Here is a 12,567-nt window from a genome sequence, read left to right on the forward strand (position 1 = left end):
TGACAACATTATATGTGAAGAAGTATCATGAAGAATGCTTGTAAAAGTTAGGTTTAAATAATTCCCTAATTTGTAGCTAATTTTAAGGTTTCCAAGGCCAAGATGCTAAAGATATCAAGTACTTTATATGATACAAGTCCAACATCCATACTTAAATGTAAGTATGCTTGTAGCTTAGGACCAAATGTAAATACTTTTGGATTGATCGCTCAACCAGAGTTGACCAACCTTTGCAAACTTTCATGCAATTGATAATCTATTGAAATTAAGTATCCTTTCTCTAAATACTTGGAATCCCAGATTGTGTTTTTGAAATTCATTAAGTCAAATGGACTTGATAGTCAAATGGACTTGAAAATAGCAGTAATAGCCACCAAAGTTTAATGCTGAAAAATTGGAGTTAATGTTTCTTATTCAGGAGAGAGAACCAAAACAATTTCCTTTGGCAGATTTTGCTTTAGCTTGTCAACTGGAGAACCTGATGTCTTTGCCAAAGAAATATGCAAATATGTGTTTGATTAAATAAGATGAAAACTTTATTGCTGAGATATGGCTTTTCTTTCCATTTCTAACTTCATTCATTTCATGCTCACTGAACCAAGCCTAACTAAGACTCCATGACTTTCAATAGGACAGTAATCCTCTGCTTCTAAAAGAAACTTCTAGTGCTGTGAGCTCCCTATAAGTTCAAGGTAGTGTGGATGAGTGAATCTTCTGTCATTCCCTGATATGTGTGTGGGGCTTTTGGAGGTCAGATTTGGGCATGGGTCTATGCAGAAGGAGATTCTTCATGACAAACAACAACAAAAAGTCTCATCCTGTCAAAACTGCACGTGCCACTGCTTTATCACCATGATTACACTGAGGTTTTATTTCAGAGTGTTCTGGATTTTAAATTGAAAGTCAAATATAATTTGCCACGAGAAGTATGAAGTGAGTGACTAGAAAGCTGCTAGCAAGGCCCAGCATGACAAATCAGTGTCTATGATAACGAGCCTCTGCAGGAGGTGGGTCACTGTGCTGCAGTTGAGTGGTAGAAGTAGGCTGGAAGGCTCTGGGTTAATGCAAAGGCCACATATTCTAGATTGGTTCAACTGGTGTGACGGCCAAAACCAGGCAGACACCATTCACTTCTTTCATTGCTCAGGAATAGCAGCAGTATTTTAACTCCTATGATTCTGTGCAAACTTTGGGCAAATATAATGCAGTATCTACTAGTGCAGCTGAACAGAAAGTCTGCCTGGAGAAATAGCACTGGAGGGATATGAAGTAATATTTACTGAGTGCTAGACTTGTGCCTGGAATTGTGATTCGTACTTTACATATATTCTCTTGTTTAATGCTCACAAATTTTATTATTTACATTTTGCAAATCAAGAAACTGAAACTTCGAGGAACTGAGTGACTCACAGAAGGTCACACATTTAGAGCAATGTAAGGAAAATTAACCTTCACTAAGCCTCTACTACATGACTCCATGTTGTCTTCTTTGCCTGGTGTGCACATATATGATCTCTCGGGTTAGTTTTTACCACAGCCCTTGGAAGTCGGTGTTAGGATCATGTTTTATAGAGGAAGCAACTGAGTCTCACAGATGATAAACTAACCCAAGCTGAAAGAAGTCAGTCAGTCCCAGAATTAACTTTTTAATCCAACTCTGCCTGAAAGCAAACCCATGGTCCTAATCTCATCTCATGTTCAGGAAGGTGACTTCATAAGCTGAAGGATGAACTAATTTTCAGAGACAGACCTCTGCTTTCGAGGGTGTCCTGGGAATATCTATTTTCCCTCAGAAAATAACTCACTGTTAGACTTTTTCTAGTCTTTTCTTTAGGATTACCTCACCTGTATCAGGCTTTGACAGTATGCTTAACATGATCCTAATATAGTAATAAGACATGTTACAAAAACCAACTCTATTATATTTCCCTTCAGGTCACCAGGGAAGGCAGGCTGAGGCACTGTTTCTCTAATTTTTGCACACTTCCTGACCACCTTCAATTCTTTCTGGCTACTCACAAATTTAGATAGCTTGTATGCACACCGTTCATCTACTTGAGGGTCGAAAAGGATTTGCAGCTACATGTCCCAATGTTGAAGAGATGGAGTGTGTAGTTACCCTGGTTCCATGTAAGTCATTTGAAAGGCCTGGATATGAGTCAGTAAGGATGAGTGCATTCTGTTCGCTGTGTGCCTTGCAGGAGGCTATCTGGGAACACTGCACATAAACATGATTCTCTCTAATTTTGGTAGCATCTTAGTGAGATTTGTTCTGGTATGGAGAGCTACGGGTTTATGCCTCATTTGTGGTGCTGATAATTTAGCAGGGCTTTTTTTTCTAGGCATCTTAAACAAATGTATCTTTGACAGGTACAAAGCTCCAATGATAAAAGTAATGGAAAACCTGAAGTTCATCATCGGCTGTCTGTTCACTCTGTTTTTTTTTTGTTGTTTTTTTTTTTTTACCAAATTGGGCTTCAGCAATTAAAGACTGAGAACATCCCCTTTCAGCCCCTTGAAGGGCAGCATGGGAAGCTGAGAACCCTATACATCAGGTTCAGAGAGCCCTGGGTTCAACTTGGACTTCTGTACTTCCTGGATTGGCTGAATTTGAATAACATAATAACTCCTCTGAAATGTTATTTCTTCATCTGTAAAGATACATCCTTACCCACTTCTCAAAGGTTAAGTATTAACATGGCATATCAAATGTGGAAACAGCTAGCAAAAGACTTCACGTATATTACCGGCTTGATAAAATCTTCTCTTGTTGGATCAAAGCTGTGTGACCTTAGGCAAGTTACTTAACCTTTCTGAGTTTCAGATTCCTCTTCTATAAAACTGTGAAAATAATACCTACTTGATAGGGTAGCTTTGAGGATAATATGGAACAACATAGGTAAAACACCTGACATTGTAGGCACTTCCTTGCGACAGCTTTTATTGTTACGAAGCCTGTGGTTGTGAAAATGAAAGGGCACAAATATTGCTAGGGTAACCATGCCTTCTTGGTTGCTCCAGACAGAATCTGTTTATTCCTGGTTCTGGCAAAATCATTAGTAACATACTCTTTACTCTCAAAAGTTTCCAAATAAATTCTGTGGTCACTCTAAATATAACTAATATGTAGGAAGGAGGCTGACCTGTTGAGGAGAGAGAGAGAGAGCATAATAGTGATTCCTTTCCCATAAGTAATGTTTATCTAGTTCTTCCAACAGGGTAGTTTAGTTCTTACTAGTTAGCTATTATTAAGTTGTTGCTTATTATTGTTAAGCGGATAAGCATTGGCAATTCAGAAACATCTAAATGTACAGAAAACACATGGGCAGAGGTTTTGATGAAGTGGTGTATTCCCTTTTTCTGGGCATTTTCCACTTACTAGTATCCAATTTTCAAGAGCACACAGCTTTCATGCTGCCATCTGGCTGCCCTCAATCACTTTTTACTGTTAGCTCTAAGGGGTGGCCCATTAAGTGTCCTGGCTGCCTGGACACCCTCCTGCACCTACTGGTGATTTTAAAAAGGCTCAGTTTCTCTTCACTCAGTGCTTTGCTCCCACAAGCGTACCTCCTCTTATTTTTGCTGTACGAGTTTTCCTGCTATGCCAGACAACCTTTGGATAGGGATAGCAACGGAGGCTAACTTATTCCTCGTGACCTCATTGAACTCCGCTGGCTCACTCTGGGCCCACACCATAGGTAAAGAAATGCATGAATCTGTGCCTTGAGCTGGGAGTAAGGGCAGGGAGGAATATATTCCTGAGTCCTGCGTCTTCCTTTGGCACTGTCTGCAGTCTGCTCTTCCCACTGCTCTGTTTTCTCCCAGTACACCCCATCCAATGTCTTTCTTGTCTATGGAGGAGTAAATGAGAAACAAAATGGTGGTCTTTTGTGTCCCAGGGAACCACCAAACTTTGAGAAGGACCTGAAAGGCACATCCTAGGAGAGCTGGAGTCATCAAGAGGAGCAAATATTTTGTTTTTTTCTCCACAAATCCCGACCCTCTCCCTTTCCTTTTCAGTTCACTTCAACTTCCTCTTCAGGAGAGAGGAGAGAAATCAGCTGTCCTGGGGCCTGCTTTTATTTCCAATGATTATTGTCTCATACCTGGTATGTAACCTTCGATCCAGTCCTTTGGAATGTAGGTCATCTTTCTTAGCAGTGAGTATGTGGAGCTGGTAAAGGAAGAAAATGGTATCCTATTATTTCAGTGTTTGCCCCAAGCAAAGATTCGCAGATCACTGTTACATAGGTAACTGACTTTTCCTCTCATTTCCTCCAGCAGAGGAGAGACTAGGCAGTCAATTTAAAAAAATATTATAAAATATATTTTAAAAATATAAAATAATGTATATGTACATTATAAATTGAAGGTTATGTTTTTCAGAAAAGGTGCAGACAATGAATATTTCAGACTTTGTAGGCCATATACACCTCTGTTGCATTGATTCTTCCTCCACTCCCTCCCTCGCCTCTTACCAAAGCTTCAAAAATGTAAAACAAACAAACGAACAAACAAAACAACAAACAACATTCTTAGCTCACAGGCCAAACATAAGCATTCTACTGTCGTCACAGTTATATTTGTTTTATTATTAGGCAGGACATACGCCTTCTCATTACCCTTCTTTTTCAAGGTTTATTTTAAGCTTGGTATCATACATGTTTTTAAGATGAACTTTAATCTGCTATTTTATTTCCAAAACCCATCATCATTTGTATTTCATGGAATCTATACATTTATATAGTCCTGTAATTTATACTTTCTGTCCTCCTTTTTCCCACATGATGGATCTGCCTTCTCTCTCTTGACAATTAAGTTTCTGTACCAGGAGTTGTTTCATACACCTAAAATTATAGGTCTCTTAGCCTGAGAGTTAAGATCACCCTGTTCAGAAGGTCTTATGGGAAATGCTCAATGCTGTTGCTCAACATCAATAAACTCTGATTTCTCTGTTTTACTGGACTCAGCGTTTGGACTAATGCAATCAGTTTCTCTCCAACGGCTATTTGTTTTCTTTTTTCTAGATGACTGGGTAGGGACCATTTCTGGCCTGGGTGACTTTGGCATCTAGACCCTGGCATACATCTGGTAAGAGCATATTGAGTCAATTTTTTGTTGTTATAATTCCAATATTAAACTCTGCCTAAGATAGGTTTGACTTTTTTTTCTGGAAGCCAAGACAATTATCATTTAATTTTTATTAGATCCAAATTATTATCACTTCACCTCCTCTCACATCACTTTGTTTCTTTGACATTTGCTGTCTAAGAAGTTAGGGAAGAATGTGAAGATTTGAGATCCAAACCCTGCAATAAAATGACTGCACACTCAGGAAAACACTTTTCTCTAAGCACTGGAAAGGAGAAATCCTACTTACCTCAGCCCATGCTTATGCTTGCCTTTCATGCATTTTCTATTACTAAGATAGCTAATGTCATGATGGACTGAAATTCAATTCTATATCAAAATAATACAATTAAGAAACAGATGTGAAGAAAATACCTATAGTCTATATTTACTTTTCAAATGTAGGATTTTTTTTTGTATTAACATTTAAACATCTCTTTTGAATTCCTTCTCACCTAATATTGGCAATAATTCAAACACCCAAGCTACCTCAGCAACCGCAGAATAGGCCAGTGCCTGATATTATAGCAACTACATATGAAATCCTTTCCAGTGTAAAGGCTTATTAACATTTAAAAAGAACTGGATCCATTCATACTTTGACTATAGCGTCAACGCCTGCTGAGCAGAACTCACTGTCTGTCATTCCCAACCTTTTCCCCTCTTTTGCATTTACTGAAGTCCTTAAATATCAGCGGCACACTAAAAGTTCTCACATAAATGCACCAAATGAAATCCCATCTTTAACTCTAGCCCTCCCAACCCATTTCCTCTGTGTTCAAATAACGTTGAGGGACTAATTTTCAGTGAATTGTTGAAAGGAAAGGTGACAGTCCATTTAGCAGTCAGCTAGTTGCTAATTAGTACCCAACTAAAATGCATCAAAATTTGAGTACTCCCAATTGAACACTTTGAAAGATAAGCATTCTACTAATTTAACTCTGCTGTAGGTTGAGCCCTGATTGAGTGTTTTCACAGCAAGATGAGCCATGTTCCAGCACTTTCCAGTAGTGATTTTTAGCCCAGAGCTAAAAATGCTCATCTAAACATGTCATTTTTAAATCTTTGATTGCCTGCTCTATGGGGTACAACTTATGAGACTCTATGTAGTGGGTAATAACACTCTGACAGACGAATTAAAAAGAACTTTCTCATATCTTTTTGAGACTCCCCAGATTTTAAAAAAGAAATGCTGGGGAGGTAGAAGAAGAATAAACATGGAAAAGACATAGTTGTTTTAAGAAGCAGATTCTCAAAGTGGAGATTTGTCATCAAGAGAAGCTGAATTTAGTTTGGTCTTCCCAGAGATAGTTATGCTCCTTTTCATACATTGCTGCATTCAGGCTGGGGACTGTAGCTGCCATTGGAACTAGACACAACACTGTTTCTGCGGAATCATACAGAGCTTGACAAGACTTTGCAGTCTTTTTATTCTGAGGAGTTAAATTAGCACTTTTTTCAGAACTCAATTTAAGCCAAAATAAATAAAGGAAAAAACAGAAAGGGGGTAACATTTTTAAGTACTTACTATTAAACAATTTTTCAAATGGATTATACATAATAAACAACCTTGAGACAGAGGTGATGGTGTGTCTGGAAGCCTGGATGTAAATCATGTATTCTGTCCCCCAGTTCCCATGCTCTTTCTACCATTGAACAGAATATTGAACTCTCCAATTTTTAGTGAGAAGAAACCCAAGAGTACTAATGATGTCTTGGAAGAAAATAGCATTGTCCTATTTTTTTCTTAAATAAAAATAGGTCAAAATGAAGCTTCTATGATTACTGAATTGTAACTGTTCAAAACTTTTTGAGAAATGTATGGAAAGGTACAAACTGAACTAGGTTTAATGAGGCTAAAGTGACCATGTAAATCTCATTTGCCAGAAAGCTTGTATCTGATCTGGGAAAGGTGCATTACTTTCTTGCAGTTGTGGTTCTTTCATGCCATAGCTGCTGTGGCAACATGGTGGGTGAGGCTTAGAAGGCAAGGCTTTTTGGAGTATTAACAAAATCAATAGATGTTATAGAAGAGTTGGATTGAGTTTCTTAAGCACCTCAGGGTTGCTAGAATAGGTACCTGGGGAAGGAAGATGTAGACCATGTCAGAGGCAAAGTCTTTGGAGACTGAGAGAAGAAACAAACTTTGTACCTTGGTCAGTTGTCTACTTCTTATTTTAGCCTTTAAAAGGGAGAAGAAAGGGAAAATAGAATCTCAGAAACAGTTGAATTTAATTAATATGAGCACACAACTTTCCTTTCCTTGACCCCACTCTTCCTTCTCAGAAAAGATTTCTCTGGATCTGAGAACCAAGAGACCTGGATCCTACAGCTCTCTATAGACATTGAATAAATTCCTTTCCTTCTCTGTGGCTCTGAATTTCATTATTTAATAAATGGCCTCAACTATATTATCTCTTTTCAGTTATACACCTGCTGCGATTCTGTGATTCTTATTTTCTATTAGAAAGCCCTACTCTGCAGAGAACAATGCAGGCTCCTAGCACAGTATGTAGTACATAGCTAGTATTCAATGAAAAAAGTCAAATGAATGAATGAATGACTTTTGTTGGTTCTGATTTAGTCACCATTTGTGAGTTTCCCATTTGCAGGTCTACTATGGTACATTGCATGAGATTCAAGATAATTATCAGTTGGATGATTCCTGATTTCAAACTACTTGTGTATAGTTTCCATAAATGTCTGTAGGTGTGAATAACATAATGGACTTACTTGTCTACACTAACTTGACCATATAGGCCCTTAGTCTATCATGACCCTCAATTCTATCACTAGGTATATATCTAAAAATGCATGCCCACCTGCCTCAAAAGACAGGTATAAGAATGTTCATAGCTGATTATTTATAGTAGTTCTAACCCAAAGCCCATCAACAGTTGACTAAACAAATTGTGATATAGTCATGTAATATAATATGACAGCAATGAAATGAACAAATTACATTTATAAACAAAAACACGAACATCATAAACATAACTTTGTTCTGAATGAAAGAAGCCAGATACAAAGGAGTTCATGCTGCTTAATTCTATTTATATATAATTCAGAAACAAGCACAACTAAACCAAGCCTTTATAAATGCATGTTTACAAGGAATATATATGGTAAAAGGAGTGACATAAATGAGGCTAACCTTTAGGGGAGAGGTAGGTGATTCTAAGGCATGGATCTGCAGAGGCCCTCTGAGTGCCTAGCAACATTGTATTTTATGATTTGTGCAGAGTGACAGAGGAGCTTGCAGTTTCTATATCTTTCTGTAATGTGTGTGAGATCTCACAATTTCTTTTTTAACTTTTTGTTTTTAAGGAGTATATGTAAAATTCCAGGTTCCTAGTAGGCGCTGAATACATGGTGGTTACCTAATAAATATTCTACCTTTCTTCTTCCCCTGATTAGCTCTGCACAGCTAATCTTAAAAAGTAATGAATAATCTTGGTGTGAGTGCACAACCCAGACATCCATTCCCAGAAGAAAAGTTGCCCAGAGCATGAGCAGATTGCAAAGGCAAAAGGTGTTCATTCCTGCCTCATCTGATTGCTTCTTACACCAGCACCCGAGTTGTCATACTTGTGACTGTGTTTCAGAGCCAGTGAGCACTCCGACGCTTCATAATTACTGAAACACATGTGCTAAGTCACTTTTTGCTAAGCCACAATGAGAATTCTCAGTGTTCAATTGCCCTCAAAATTTCTCATCTCTTCCCTGGGGTGAGGTGCTTTGGTTTAGCAGCTGCACATGGGGATTGCATTTAAATCATTTAAAGTTTGGAGTTCAATATCTCCTAAAAGCAGCCTCTCTTCTTTTAGCATTCCTCTTCAGGTACGCCTAGATTTTTTTCTACTTCAAAGTGAGGAATATCTTTCTAAGGCGGAGGAAACCTTCAGAAATACATTAACTCTTTGAAGGCACAGGTGTATTTCATGATGCTGCCTGCTTGTGTCTTTCCAGACCGTTAGTCACTTCTTGGTAGTAGCTTTTTAAAGTCATTAGACATCCATTTCGCCTTTTAGCATCAAAAGCATTAACACGGTGAATCAGGTGTATAGGTAGCTAAAGGTCAAAAGAAGTAGTGGAGGAGAGTACACAAAAAGTTAAGGCCTATTTTACTTTTAGGTAACATAGTCTCTATGTTGCACTGCATCGCATCATTAATCATTGTGAATAACAAACAGGGCCAGCCACGGTGGCTCACGCCTGTTATCCCAGCACTTTGGGAGGCCGAGGCGGGCGGATCACGAGGTCAGGAGACTGAGACCATCCTGGCCAACATGGCAAAACCCTGTCTCTACTAAAAATACAAAAATTAGCAGGGTGTGGTGGCGCACGCCTATAATCCCAGCTACTCGGAAGGCTGAGACAGGGGAATCACTTGAACCTGGGAGGCGGAGGTTGCAGTGAGCCGAGATTGTGCCAGTGCACTCCAGCCTGGGTGACAGAGTGAGACTCTGTCTCAAAACAAAACAAAACAAAACAAAACAAACAAACAAACAAAAACAGAACCTCTCCCTGAATTCTCCCAACTGAATTGCTTATTTGGTTGGCTAAAGTTTTCATGAAACATTTAGAATTATGCCTTAGGATGTAAATTTCCTCAGAATTCCATCACATTGACAAACTTATGCTATGGTATATATGATGGATGTGAGAGCATTTTCTGAAAGCAAGTTTTTGAAGAGAAGTGAAAAAGAGCAGCCAGTGGTATTTTGGCTGGTGCAAAAAGGAAATATTTTGGATGCCCCAAACAAATTTCACCATTTAATGGCTAGGTCAAGCCCTAACTCTGTTATTGTTAATTTTAGAACTTCTCATTACCCCAGCTGTGTTGGATGTAAAAGAGGTCAATTTCAGTTAGCTCAAAATTAAAGCAGGAATTTGGGACAATGGAAGACGGCTTGGAATAACAGCGACAATCAGATAGAATCAGGTTCAACCTCGTATGCTTAAATAGCTTTATTTTCAGAAAATATTTGACAGAGGTGAAAGAACAAGCTCCATCTGTAGTTTTCAATGATAGATGTGAAGGACTTTTCAATGTAATACATTTGGATAAATATCCTGTCAAGCACCTACTGTGGGCCAGGTACAAACTGCTATTTTATAGGGACTTCTAGAATGGGTGGATGAGTCTGAGGCACTGCATCGCATCATTAATCATTGTGAATTGAGTACATGGGGGCTGTGAGATTGTGCAGTACTAGACACCACAGGCCTGTGGGGAGTTTGGATGGAGATTGTCAGAAAATATAGAGGAGGCTGGACTCTCCCCAAAGTGAATCTCCAGGCCTAGCTCCCAGTTAGACAGAGAGCTCATTCATCTCTGGTGAAGCTGTTGGGTGCGATTTGCCAGTCACTGAGATGCCCTCTCTTTTTTTTTCTTGCAGAGCCATCTGCAGCTGGTGAAAAATAACCCACCACATAAAACACCACAGCTAGTGAACATTTCCCACCTTTTATCCTCTGGCTTCATAGGGCTGTGACAGACGGTGCCCCAGCAGGGACTATGCAGCTCAACTGCCAAAGGGGAGCGCCAGCCATCGTGATGGTCCTGACTTCAAATCTGGGGTTCGGACTCTGTTTGTTCTAACACTCCTCGCTCAACCTAAGGAACTATGCACAGTTAGAACTTGGCAATAAAAGTTGTTGACTAAAGGACTGGAGAATCTTTTCTAATATTATGAATCTGAAAGGAGCATGAGGGTTTGTCCTTCTAAGTTAACCTTTGTATTTTAGGTAGAGGGAATCTAATGTGCAGAAATTTAAGGCCATACTCCTTGTCAGTAAGGAGTTAAGAACAGGGTCCAGATCCCTGCTCAGTCAGTGCTATTTCCATTCTGGGTGCCTTTCTTTCCTTTGTATGTCATCTTTTTTATTGGTTATCTACTTAATATGAAGAAGCAAAAGGTATCTACTTTCTTACACTATGCAGAAAGTTTCCAGAAAGTTTAGTTTTATGTAATACATGTGTTAGCTAATATCATTGATCTTTGACTCATCATATCAAATATTTCCTAGGCTTCTTTAGATACATATGCTGATATATGCTGTTTATTTCTGACCAGACTACCTTACTCCGGAGTGAGTACCAGAGACCACATGGAGTGGTGAAAAAGGCTAGGGTTTTAGGGTCTAAGATACCTCAAATGGAATTCCAATTTCCCATCTGCCAGTTATATGATCTGTAACTGTCTTTCAAAGAGAAAAAGGTTTTAATTTTTATGAAGTTTCGTTTGTCACTATTTTAGTAGTCTTTTGTGTCTTGTCTAAGACATCTTTGTGTAACCCAGGTTGAGGTTTATTATTATTTTTTTTTCTTACAGATATCCAGTTGTTCCAGTGCAATTTATTGAATAGACTTTTTCTTCATTGAATTACCTCAGTGCCTTTGTTGAAAATAAATTGGCCATAAATGCGTGAGTTTGTTTGTGGATTGTCAACTTATACCAATGCCACACTGCTATGAGTACTACAGCTTTGTTTTAAGTAATGAAGGCAAATAAAGCTAATACTTCAAGCTTACTCTTGAGTTCATGATTGTTTTTGGCTATTCTAGGTTATTTTCTCTTTTCATGTAAAGTATAAAATAACTTGTCAATTTATTCAACAAAGCCTCTTAGGATCTTATTAGAATTACATTGAACCTATATATCCAATTTGTGGAGAATTGCCATCTTACTAATATTAGTTTTCTGAACCATGAGCATAGTATGTCTCTCCATTTATTTAGGTCTTTAATTTTTATTTGCAATTTTTTGTAGTTTTCATCACTCAGTTCTTATAAATCTTTTGTTAAATTTACTTGTTTTTCCTGCTATTGCAATAGTTACTTTCTTTTTAGATGGAGTCTCACTCTGTTGCCCAGGTTGGAGTACAGTGGTGCAGTCTTGGCTCACTGCAACCTCCACCTCCTGGGTTCAAGTGATTCTACCATATCAGCCTCCCAAGTAGCTGGGACTACAGGCATTCACAACCACACCCTGTTAATTTTTTTATTTTTAGTCAAAATGGGGGTTTTGCCATGTTGGCCAGGCTGGTCTCGAACTCCCGACCTCAAGTGATACACTCGCCTTGGCCTCCCAAAGTGCTGGATTTACAGGTATAAGCTACCACACCCAGCCTAATAGTTACATTTTTAAAGATTATTTTTAAATTTCTTATTTCTAATATGTAAAACTTAAGTTGATTTTGCTGTTTGATCTTGTATGCTGATATATTACTTAAATCACTTATTTGTTCCAGTAGATATTTCTGTAGATTTTTAAAGGGTTTTCTATAAACACAGTTATGTCCTCTATAAACAATGTGATTCCATTTTTCCAATCGTTATTCTTCTTATTACTTTTTCTGGCCTTACTGAGTTGGCTAGTGCTTCCAGTACAATATTAAAGTGAAGTGGGGGAGAATAGACATCCATGCTTT

At 38.4% G+C, this 12,567-nt stretch overlaps 1 long non-coding RNA gene across 3 annotated transcripts in view; it reads left to right on the forward strand.

Moving 5' to 3' along the window:
• The window catches only part of LOC126940679 (uncharacterized), an 89,460-nt gene extending 77,825 nt beyond the window's left edge, over positions 1–11,635 (forward strand). For all 3 annotated transcript variants that reach the window (XR_007720878.1, XR_007720879.1, XR_007720880.1), the window contains 4 exons: positions 4,021–4,109; positions 5,028–5,091; positions 10,533–10,713; positions 11,469–11,635. This is a non-coding gene — a long non-coding RNA (uncharacterized LOC126940679). The remainder of the gene's footprint in view (positions 1–4,020; positions 4,110–5,027; positions 5,092–10,532; positions 10,714–11,468) is intronic.
• Positions 11,636–12,567: the final 932 nt, after the last annotated feature.

Source organism: Macaca thibetana, chromosome 17, assembly GCF_024542745.1.
Source record: "Macaca thibetana thibetana isolate TM-01 chromosome 17, ASM2454274v1, whole genome shotgun sequence".
Taxonomy (NCBI): Eukaryota; Metazoa; Chordata; class Mammalia; order Primates; family Cercopithecidae; genus Macaca; species Macaca thibetana.